Raw genomic sequence first — 9,621 nt, 5'->3', positions numbered from 1 at the left:
AGTAAAGAGGCGGTCCGGGGGGCACCCGAGGTGGGCACAACCCACCAGGGCGCGCTAGGGCCTCCTGGCACACCCTGGTGGGTTGTGCCCCCCTCGGGGCACCCCCAGGTGCAACCAGGGCCCATATGCTTCCTTTTGTCCCATAAAAATTATCATAAAGTTTCGTGCCATTTGAACTTCGTTTGATATTGATTTCCTGCGATGTAAAAACATGGAAAAAACAGGAACTGGCACTGGGCACTATGTCAATAGGTTAGTACCAAAAAATGATATAAAATGATTATAAAACATCGAAGATTGATAATAAAACAACATGGAACAATCAAAAATTATAGATACATTGGAGACGTATCAATGACCTCTCCAAATCCACTTTTATCATTATAATAAGATTCAACACCCTCCAAAATAGTGGGATAATTATTATCTAAAGTTGACACTCTTCCCAACCCACTTTCATAAATATTGCAATCATCATAAGTAGGAGGCATGATATTATCATAATAAATTTGCACATCAAAACTTGGGGGACTAAAAATATCATCTTCATTAAACATAGCATCCCCACTTGGGACAAACATTAATTGCAGCAAATAAGTTCTCAAACATGTCATTCTCATCAAACATAGCATCCCCAAGCTTGGGCCTTTGCATATCACAAGCATAATCACTCTCATCATTAATAGTATGGATAACACCAATAGTATGGCAATTATTATAATCACAATTTTCTAAGTTGGTGCGAAAAAGATTCTCAAGATTATAATAAGTATCATTAGTTTCCCAATCATAATCATCACAATGAGTAATAGGCATAACAATAATAGGAGCAACATCATTTAGGAGGGATACCTTTTTACCTTTGCTTCCCCTTCTTTTCCTTTTCTTCTTCACATCATGTGTGGGTTTAATCACCTTTTTGGAGCTCCTTATTGATGAGATTGGTTGAATAAAAAGCTCCTCCTCGTTACCTGATTCATCATAAGAAAAAAATAGGAGGATCTTGGGAAACCTCTTCCCCTTCATTAGTATTATCTTCATCTTCTATTTTGTTTGTTGTCTTTAAGTAAATGGCAACACAAGGATTCTCAATGTAATTTACGGCACAATACATATAAATTTTTTCTAGATCAAAATCAAGAAATCTCTTAAGGTTATATTCTGGAATATCTTTAATTATACGTTTCATTTCTTCATATCCCAGAAGCAAACTAAGTTCATTATGATGCGCAAGGGAAATCAAGTCATCACAATTTTTGGACACGATTCGATCACGAAACAATTTGCATTGGAGATTTAAATGACCACGTTCATTGCAAAGTTCACAAGGATGGCGAAAAATTTTAGTTTTTTTAGCACAAACATCTAGCCTCTCTTGCAATCATTTAGTTTTTAAATACTTATGCCTCTTGCAAAATCTATCTTCCCTTTTTGGTATGTAACTGCAAACTCTATGCACTCCACAAAAATTGACATGCTTATAAGAAATATTTTTATCATAACTACTGCAATCGTCATTCGTACTATGGGTATTCAAAGAATTCATACTAACAACATTGCAATCATACTCATCATTTAGATATTTAGTGCCAAAAGTTTTATTGACTTCTTCTTCTAGCACTTGAGCATGATTTTCCTTTTCATCATTTTCATGAAAGACATTAAAAAATGAAGCATATGAGGCAACCTCAATTCCATTTGTTGTAGTTTTCTTTTATAGACTAAACTAGTGATAGGACAAGAAATTAAAAGATTCAATTGCAAGATCTAAAGATATACCTTCAAGCACTCACCTCCCCAACAACGGCGCCAGAAAAGAGTTTCGTTGATGGGATGTGAGTGCCACTACACTAGCCTCCCCGGCAACGGCGCGAGAAAAGAGCTTGATGTCTACTATGAAACCTTCTTATTGTGGACTCGTGTTGGGCCTCTAAGCGCAGAGTTTTGTAGGACAGTAACAAATTTCTCTCAAGTGGATGACCAAAGGTTTATCAATCTGTGGGATGCATAGGACGAAGATGGTCTCTCTCAAACAACCCTGCAACCAAATAACAAAGAGTTTCTTATGTCCCCAACACACCCAACACAATGTTAAATTGTATAGGTGCACTAGTTCGGCGAAAAGATGGTGATACAAGTGTAATATGGATGGTAGATATAGGTTTTTGTATCTAAAAGTATTAAAACAGCAAGGTAGCAAGTGACAAAAGTGAGCGAAAACAGTATTGTAATGCTTGAAAACAAGGCCTAGGGTTCATACTTTCGCTAGTGCAAATTCTCTCAACAATCTTAACACAATTAGATCATATGGCAATCCCTCAACATGCGACAAAAGTCACTCCAAAGTTCCTATCGGGAGAACATAAGATGAAATTGCTTGTAGGGTATGAAACCACCTCAAAGTTATTCTTTCCGATCAATCCATTGAGCTATTTAAAACAAAACAGAGGCTAGGCAACTCGCTCCCAGGAGCTCCCCCGATTTCAGCCTTCGTTAGCCGTTCAATTTTGGCCAACGCAGTCTTTTTTTCGCTGTCGGCCGTTCGATCATCGCTAGAAAACGTTGGTGCAGTTTTGACCGCGCGGTGAATTGTGGACAAGGAATGACCTGTGGGCTCGGGGCGGGATCCAATTGGCTGGGTTTCTCATTTTTGGGTGCGCGCGCAGCCTCTCCTGTCGTGCCGCGTGCGCACGTCGTGGGCGCTGCGCCATTCCCGGTTCCCGTTCGCCCCTCTCGTTCGCCTGTTGGTGCAGCTGCAAATGGTTCTACCTGCTCCTTAGTCCCACACGCCGGTCTGATGGCTGTGCCTTTTTCGTGTGAGCGTTGCCTACCGCGTCGTGTTGTGGGTCAAACGCGCGCTGCCCGCGTCGTGCGTTACGGGGAGCAGTTGCACAGGGATGGGCCAATGTGTGTGTAGCCGGCTTATGCACCCGCGTCTGCCCTATAGTGATGACAGGTGGACGGAAGTTGCTCCTGGTCCCATTCGTCGGTGGCCCTGGCTGCGCGTCTCGTCGCGGTCGGGATTCGCCCGTGCGCTGCGCTCGCCCCGCGGAACGTGCAAAAGGGTCAAAACCCTAGCCGCTTGTTCTCGTCAAGCGCGCGGCCCCTCCGCCTCGTCTCCTCCCTACTCCCTCCTCTCACACGACGCCGCCCTCGAGCCCGCGCCGCCTCGACCTCGTCTCCTCCCCGCTCCCTCCTCTACAACGCAGCCGCCCTCGATGCGCCGTAAGGTACGCCGTCGACACGTCGGGGATACGCAGCGACGGAGCTCAGCCGGAGCGCAGCAGAAACCCACTCCTAACCCTATTCGCTCGATTGACAGGAGCAGGGCAACGGATTGGATCGAGGGCGCCCTAGCCTCGCCGCCGCTACACCTGGATTCGCTAGCCGCCGCGTCGAGTCACCTCCGTCTCCGCCGCGAGTCAGCTCCACCGTTGCCGCCAGGAATCCCTTCCCGACAAGGTAACTTCCTCCAAGTCCCTGCTCTCCATGGTCCTACAGCCCTGCTTGATGCGTGTGTGTTGTATGCATTTACGCCTCCCTTCCGATCTTCAGATCTCCATATTTGGTGAATGCGGTGTTTTGGTTTCGTCAGATTACTATCTGTATTTGGGGATTAGCTACGAATTGATGTTTTAGTTTGAGCGTGGATACTCGGCAGTGGTGATTTAGATATTTTTGTAGAATAGAATGGTTAACTCTGTCTATTTCTGGAGAACTGCAGTGTAGATGATATATGTATGAACGATCGTAACACTGAAAATGCAAAATTTACAGTATGGTGTAATGATGGTCGGTGGGGTGACTTTTTTTGATGGCATTGCCCAGTGCAGTTTTTGGATTTCTACTGAGTGGTACCGTGTTCTGAGATTAGTTTTTTTTTTCTGTTGCTATCTGCAGGAAAATTCCTAGGGATTTGATTGATGGAGGCATCACTATTTGGCGCTGGATTATCCATTTTTGCAGCACCAGCAATGTTGTTTTTGTTTGGAATGGCCAGTTCTCAATTTCTAAATTGGCTATACTATACTTCTTGTCAGGTTACATTATCTTGCTTGGTTTCAGTCTATATGTAGCACAAAAATAGGTGACATGGTTGGTTTGTATGTTACACTAAGGAACACCACCATAAGGATAAGGGCATTGCACTTCTTTGTTTATATTTGGTCTGTTCCTATTTGATTTGCTGTAGTACTTAATTGCTACACCATTTCAAGTTTCTTACTGTTTGCTTCTTGCTGTTTCATTGTATTCAGTTATGATATATTTTTCAACTATACAAGCACTTGGGGAAGTCGGGAAAACTGAACCAAAGACAAACACTTTTACTGGTGATGTTGGGGCTTTTTTTTTAACTGAGATGTGAAAGATGCATCTTATCCCCTGAGATATATTGCCTTTAATCTCTTGATTTTTTTCCCTGACATGCTAATATAGAGCCAGATATGCATGATTCATCATACACATTACAACCAATTATCCATTGGTTCTTTTGTCCATAGAGGTGATTTTGTTTGGACCATTAGTCTAGGTAGTGACATTTTGATCGATAAGGCACAAGTTTATTTTCTTTTTCATTCGGGCTACACTAAAGTAAGCATAACCGTCAGTGAAATGAAGGCATACAAATCATGAAGTTTTTGCCTTGGCTGTGTGCCTCGTTTAGTTGTCACTTATTTATTTCTGGGAAGTTATTCAATTCTCATTGAGCTTTCCTTATGCTTTCCATTGCTAAAGAAGAAATTTAAATACGCAATATTTTAATGTCTGAGGAGGCGAGAGGAGATGAAAAAGGGCTGTAAGGTTGTACTTTGGTGCGTCTCTGGCCAATGATGGCTGGATCCATCTGACGCTCTTCCAAGCAGAGCAGTGCAGATTTGCTGACTGGTACAACATCTAAACCTTGGCTACCCTAGCTAAATTTTACATCTCTTAGTATCAACAAATAAGTTGGTTACAGTATATACTTGAAGATTGCAGCAGGCACAAAATGCTTGGCTAACCAGCCGGTTAATTGAGTTGTGCCTACGAAGGATCAGTGAGTAGTTGTTTTTTTCTAAAATAAATGAGGATTAGTTTGGTTGCCATGTAACGGTAAGGCCAGAATGGTGGTACTGAAAAATGGTACTTTAATGGTCATATGTGTTGTGGAGTTGGAACTTGATTCTTTTTAAGTTGGAGTGGGTAGGTTGTCTATATGTATTGCATTATTTTTCTACGGTGTACTGTTCTTTCTAATGATTTTTTTAAAGTCAGTATTTAAGTTTACGGCATTATTCTGCGGCGTACTGTTCTGTCTACAACATACTGTTAATATCTTATGCTTTTCAACATTACACGGTTAAAACCTTCTGTATAAGATCTTGCGCTTTCAACATCTGCTCATGGCGCTGTGCGTATTCTGCTATGAACTGTTTACATTATAGAGAGTTGTGGTACCTACATTTGTACGATTTCTTTTAGCTGATGTTGGTTGCTCATACTGACAAAAGGTGTGTTAACAAATGATTGCAGAGCAGCGGAGAAACATGTTTCTACAAATGTGCCAAAACTGATGGATTTAACTAGAGGTATTGCACTATTATTCTACAGGTATCGCTGTATTGCATTATCCAACTGTGAGTCTGTTCTAAACTCTATGCCCCATGTAAATCTGATGGAAGATTGGGCCATTTAATTTTAACCAAAAAGGGTGATATGCTTTGAGTTGCTTGAATCTGTCCAGACCTAAAAATTAGATATACTTTGAAAGCTCGATATATGAGTAGGAGATAGTTGATAAAGGTGTACCTCTTGTAGGAGATTATTAGTTGATTACCTGCTTCTATGCGGCGAACAAATGAGTAAGCAGTTTTAGTTGATAAAGGTGTAGGCAACCCACCATTTTTGCTCCATTTTTTGGTTTATAAGTCAAGGATGTTTAGCCTTTCCTGAATATGTTAATTGTGAAACAGTTTTGATGCAATTTTTGAACCATTCAGTCTGTTTTGTTCGTGCAGTTCATGGTACCAGATCTGCAGGCTGCATCTTGTGTTGGCTACCACATTATATAATGATGTTTCACTTTGCTCAGTCAAAGTTTCAGTAAAAATTTGAATTGAACATATTTTTGTAGACATACAAAAATGGTCTGCATTTTTTACATCGCCCTGACATCCAATTCAAACTATATTTTCTGCCTAAACTGTTGCGTACCCATGAGATCATGGGATAACTCAGACATGAGCCGGTGTCCAGTGCGCAGTTGGGTGCATTATTTGGTGACATCCAGTGCTAACTGTTTTTTCAAGGCCACCCAGTGGAGTGAGGGTGATTAGTGTGGCATCAGCCTACCGTTTATTTAGCTGGTTCTAGGATCTCCTTTGTTGCTGAATCTTGATCTCCTGCTTTGCTGTAACTATGTTCTGCTGCTTGATGTTTGCTTCCTTCTTTCTAGCTACATGCTTATTCTTTCTAGCCACATGCATATTTTCCTTTTGCTGTGGGAAATAGTTCCGTTATATTTATCAGTAGCATCTCTATGTTTATAGATACATGCTAGGAACGTGCTTATTTAGTGTGGCCTTCTCTTTTTTATGCAAGAAGTGTGCCTTCTCTAATCTGACAATCATCTTATTTGTTGTTCTAAATAATTACTGCAGGATGGAGCAGCAGGCATAGATGAAATCTACTGCCAATTTCTATTGGTTGCGGCATCTTCCGCTGAGTAACTCAACAAAACAGCCTGCTAGCATTGATTCTTGCAATAAAAAAAGTCTGGCATCATTCATAAAAAGCTTATAGACATAGATAATTTCTTAATCCTGCACTGGTTCTCACCAGTGAGATTGTAGATGTGGTATTTTGAGAATACCAGTGTAATTCACTGGTCCAAAAGCTCCATTTCTTAATGTGTTTTTGCAGAATGCCAGTAATGTTTTTCTTTTCCTTAATGTACAAACATATCTATGAGATATGATTTTGGATCTGAACTTTTCCCTGTCTGCATCTCACATTGTGGTATGGTCATGGTACAGCAAAAGGAAAAGATGTTTAAACTTTTTTTGGGCGTCATACATGAAAAGTACCTTTATTTCCATCGAGCTTAATTACTAAGAAAATGTTACCACTATTTCCTTACTAATAAACCTAAATGTTCTGAAAGTTCGGTCTCTTGCTCTCTTTGCTTATGAATCGAACACTTTCCCTTTCTTTAGTCCTTACACGGTTCCACCTCGGTTAGACTTCATACTTTGATGGTGTTTGTAGGTATGAAGACTTGAAGAGTGGTCATAATGTTACTTAAAGGAGGCCTCAACTTGCACCAAATACATGGGCATGTGCAACAACAACTTATGTAGGTGAGTAGGTATTTATGCTTAGTTTTGACTTGAGTACAAAAAAGAGCTTGCTGACATATACAAGAGAATAGGCTACCCATTCTTGAATTGAATCAGATTAGTAGACTAAACCACTGTGGTGTACTCTTTGCTGCTGAGTTATTACAATCCAACTGAAAATAAGGGGAAAACAAACATGATCCTGCCATTTAAATTATCTCATGTTCGTGGAGAAAAGTTGCATAGTTAGCTATTGCAAAATACTATCGACCCAGTTTTTGTTCAATAGACGTCCCTTCTTCGAATGTAGCTTGAACCTGCGCAAGGGCATGGTAGCATGCTCATTCTATTTTTACTAAGGTGGTTACACTTCCCTACTTTTTACTGAAAGAGAGTCAATTTAGTCATGAGCTATAGCGGCGTTTCTGTTTACTGAATTTCGTTTTGCAGTTCCCTTCTCTTAAATGTTTATTCAAATGTGCCTAATGTTTTTTTCATGTTTCTAAAAACTAATAAATGTTGCTCTCAAATCAGTTAGGAGGCTGAAGGTAGTAGCTTACTGAACTCTCATTTCCGGAAAAATCTGGAGATGTCTTGGTATGGAGTTTCATGATCAACTTGCTCCGGCATAGTTAGTCTTTCTAGACTAATTGTTTGTCAGTATATATTCTATACATGTGTTTGATTGGTTGTGCAAACATGCATGCATTGTTCTGTGTGGAAATTGCTTTATCCGGTCTGTTCTATAGCAATGTTTCCAGTGGCTGTTTAGCACATATATTTAGATAGTTGCATACGCATGCTTGGTTCTGCCAGAAAATTATCTTCCCTGATATGTTTTCAGATGCTATTTGGTATACATGTTTGTCTTTGTCATGTTTATGTTGAGTTGTGGGTTCCAAAGGTATTTATGATGATCGTTTGCATGGCGGGTCATGTCAGCGATGTGCATTGCATATTCATGATTCAAACTCTTTGTTGGGTATATATCTATATGAAGTTGTTTTTGAATGGCCCATGATTCATTTTTTATTAGTATTTTAGTTTAAGCATTTCTCCAGAGAATCTTGATATCCAGCTGTATATATATCCAGTCATGTTTTTTTACTCTGACCGATTTTTTTTGTTTTACAGTTTGTACAATCTCTAAAGATGGTGCTCCATTGTTCTGTTAATCAAGATTTGTTCCCTCCTTTCTTACTAGCTGATACGTGATGACCGTTTGCATGGGGGGTTATGTTAACTATATTCTATTCATGATTCAAACTGTTTGTTGGCTAATTTAGTTTAGACATTGTGTCCTGAGAATCTTGATATCTAGCTGTATCGGTATAGTATAGTTTGTGATTTTTCCCTCTGAATTTATATATCCACTCAGGTTGGGATAGGTTATGAGTATTCTTAGTGTGGAAACAGCGGCAGTGCTGTACTTTCATCAGATGATGATACGCCAACCTTGCGCCATTTGGCTCTATGTTACCCGAATAAGATAACAAAATACACATGCTCAAGTATATATTTTCAAAGATGAATTATCCTTCATTTTCCATTTTAAATGGTTTGAATAAGTATCCTAAGTGGCTGCTAAAACTTACTTCTACCAACGAAGTCAAATATTTTTCATCTTAAATCGCTTCCTCAGGAATATAGTTATTGAGAAAATGCAAATATTTTCGACGCATACATGGTTTCAAATGGGTCTCTACGCCATGTGGGCTGGATTCACTTGGACTGTCAGCCCTAAAAAATTAGGATTTGTAAAAAAGATGGGTCTCTGTTACCCATATAACATAACAAATTATGCATGCAAGTTTAGATTTTGAAAGACAAACCTCAATGTAAAGGTTCACAATTCATGCCCTATGCTTGCTCAAACATAAAATTATGAACAAATATTCTCAAACACGCACATGGTATTAAATGGGATTATGTGCCATTTGGGGCAACAGTCATATTTTCAGACCAACATGGTTTTCGGTGGGACTTTGTGTTGCCAAGTTTAAATGTGTGTGCATCTAATTGTAGACAACAAGCAACAATTCTTTATTATTATTATTATAGAGCGTTAAATTTTATTACCATATGTGCTTGCCCACAACAAAACCAACTAAATTATGGATTCAGCGGGTCTCTACGCCACTTGGTAAAAATCGCCACAAAAGAGGGGAGAAGTATAATCTGGATAAATGAGAACTAAATCAATGCATGCCAAGAAATTCGACATAGTAATAGGAAAGGAGAAATCTCATCAGTTGGGTACCTCTCTGCCGGAAATGTCTCTCTCGCCAAAATGAGCCATCGA

The 9,621-nt window shown here is 39.9% G+C and overlaps 1 long non-coding RNA gene across 8 annotated transcripts; it reads left to right on the top strand.

Moving 5' to 3' along the window:
- Window positions 1–2,936: 2,936 nt before the first annotated feature.
- Window positions 2,937–8,833, top strand: LOC125508057. 8 transcript variants are annotated; one of them, XR_007283206.1, is made up of 8 exons: window positions 2,937–3,230; window positions 3,323–3,462; window positions 3,901–4,887; window positions 5,515–5,570; window positions 6,642–6,706; window positions 7,249–7,340; window positions 7,858–7,916; window positions 8,454–8,833. It is a non-coding gene; the product is annotated as an uncharacterized LOC125508057 (long non-coding RNA). The 8 variants fall into 8 exon arrangements; XR_007283201.1 differs by having other exon boundaries at window positions 7,854–7,916; XR_007283205.1 differs by having other exon boundaries at window positions 6,642–7,063; window positions 7,854–7,916.
- Window positions 8,834–9,621: the final 788 nt, after the last annotated feature.

Source organism: Triticum urartu, chromosome 5 (assembly GCF_003073215.2).
Source record: "Triticum urartu cultivar G1812 chromosome 5, Tu2.1, whole genome shotgun sequence".
Taxonomy (NCBI): Eukaryota; Viridiplantae; Streptophyta; class Magnoliopsida; order Poales; family Poaceae; genus Triticum; species Triticum urartu.
Note: the sequence above shows the minus strand (reverse complement) of the source record. Positions and strands in the feature narration are given on the sequence as shown.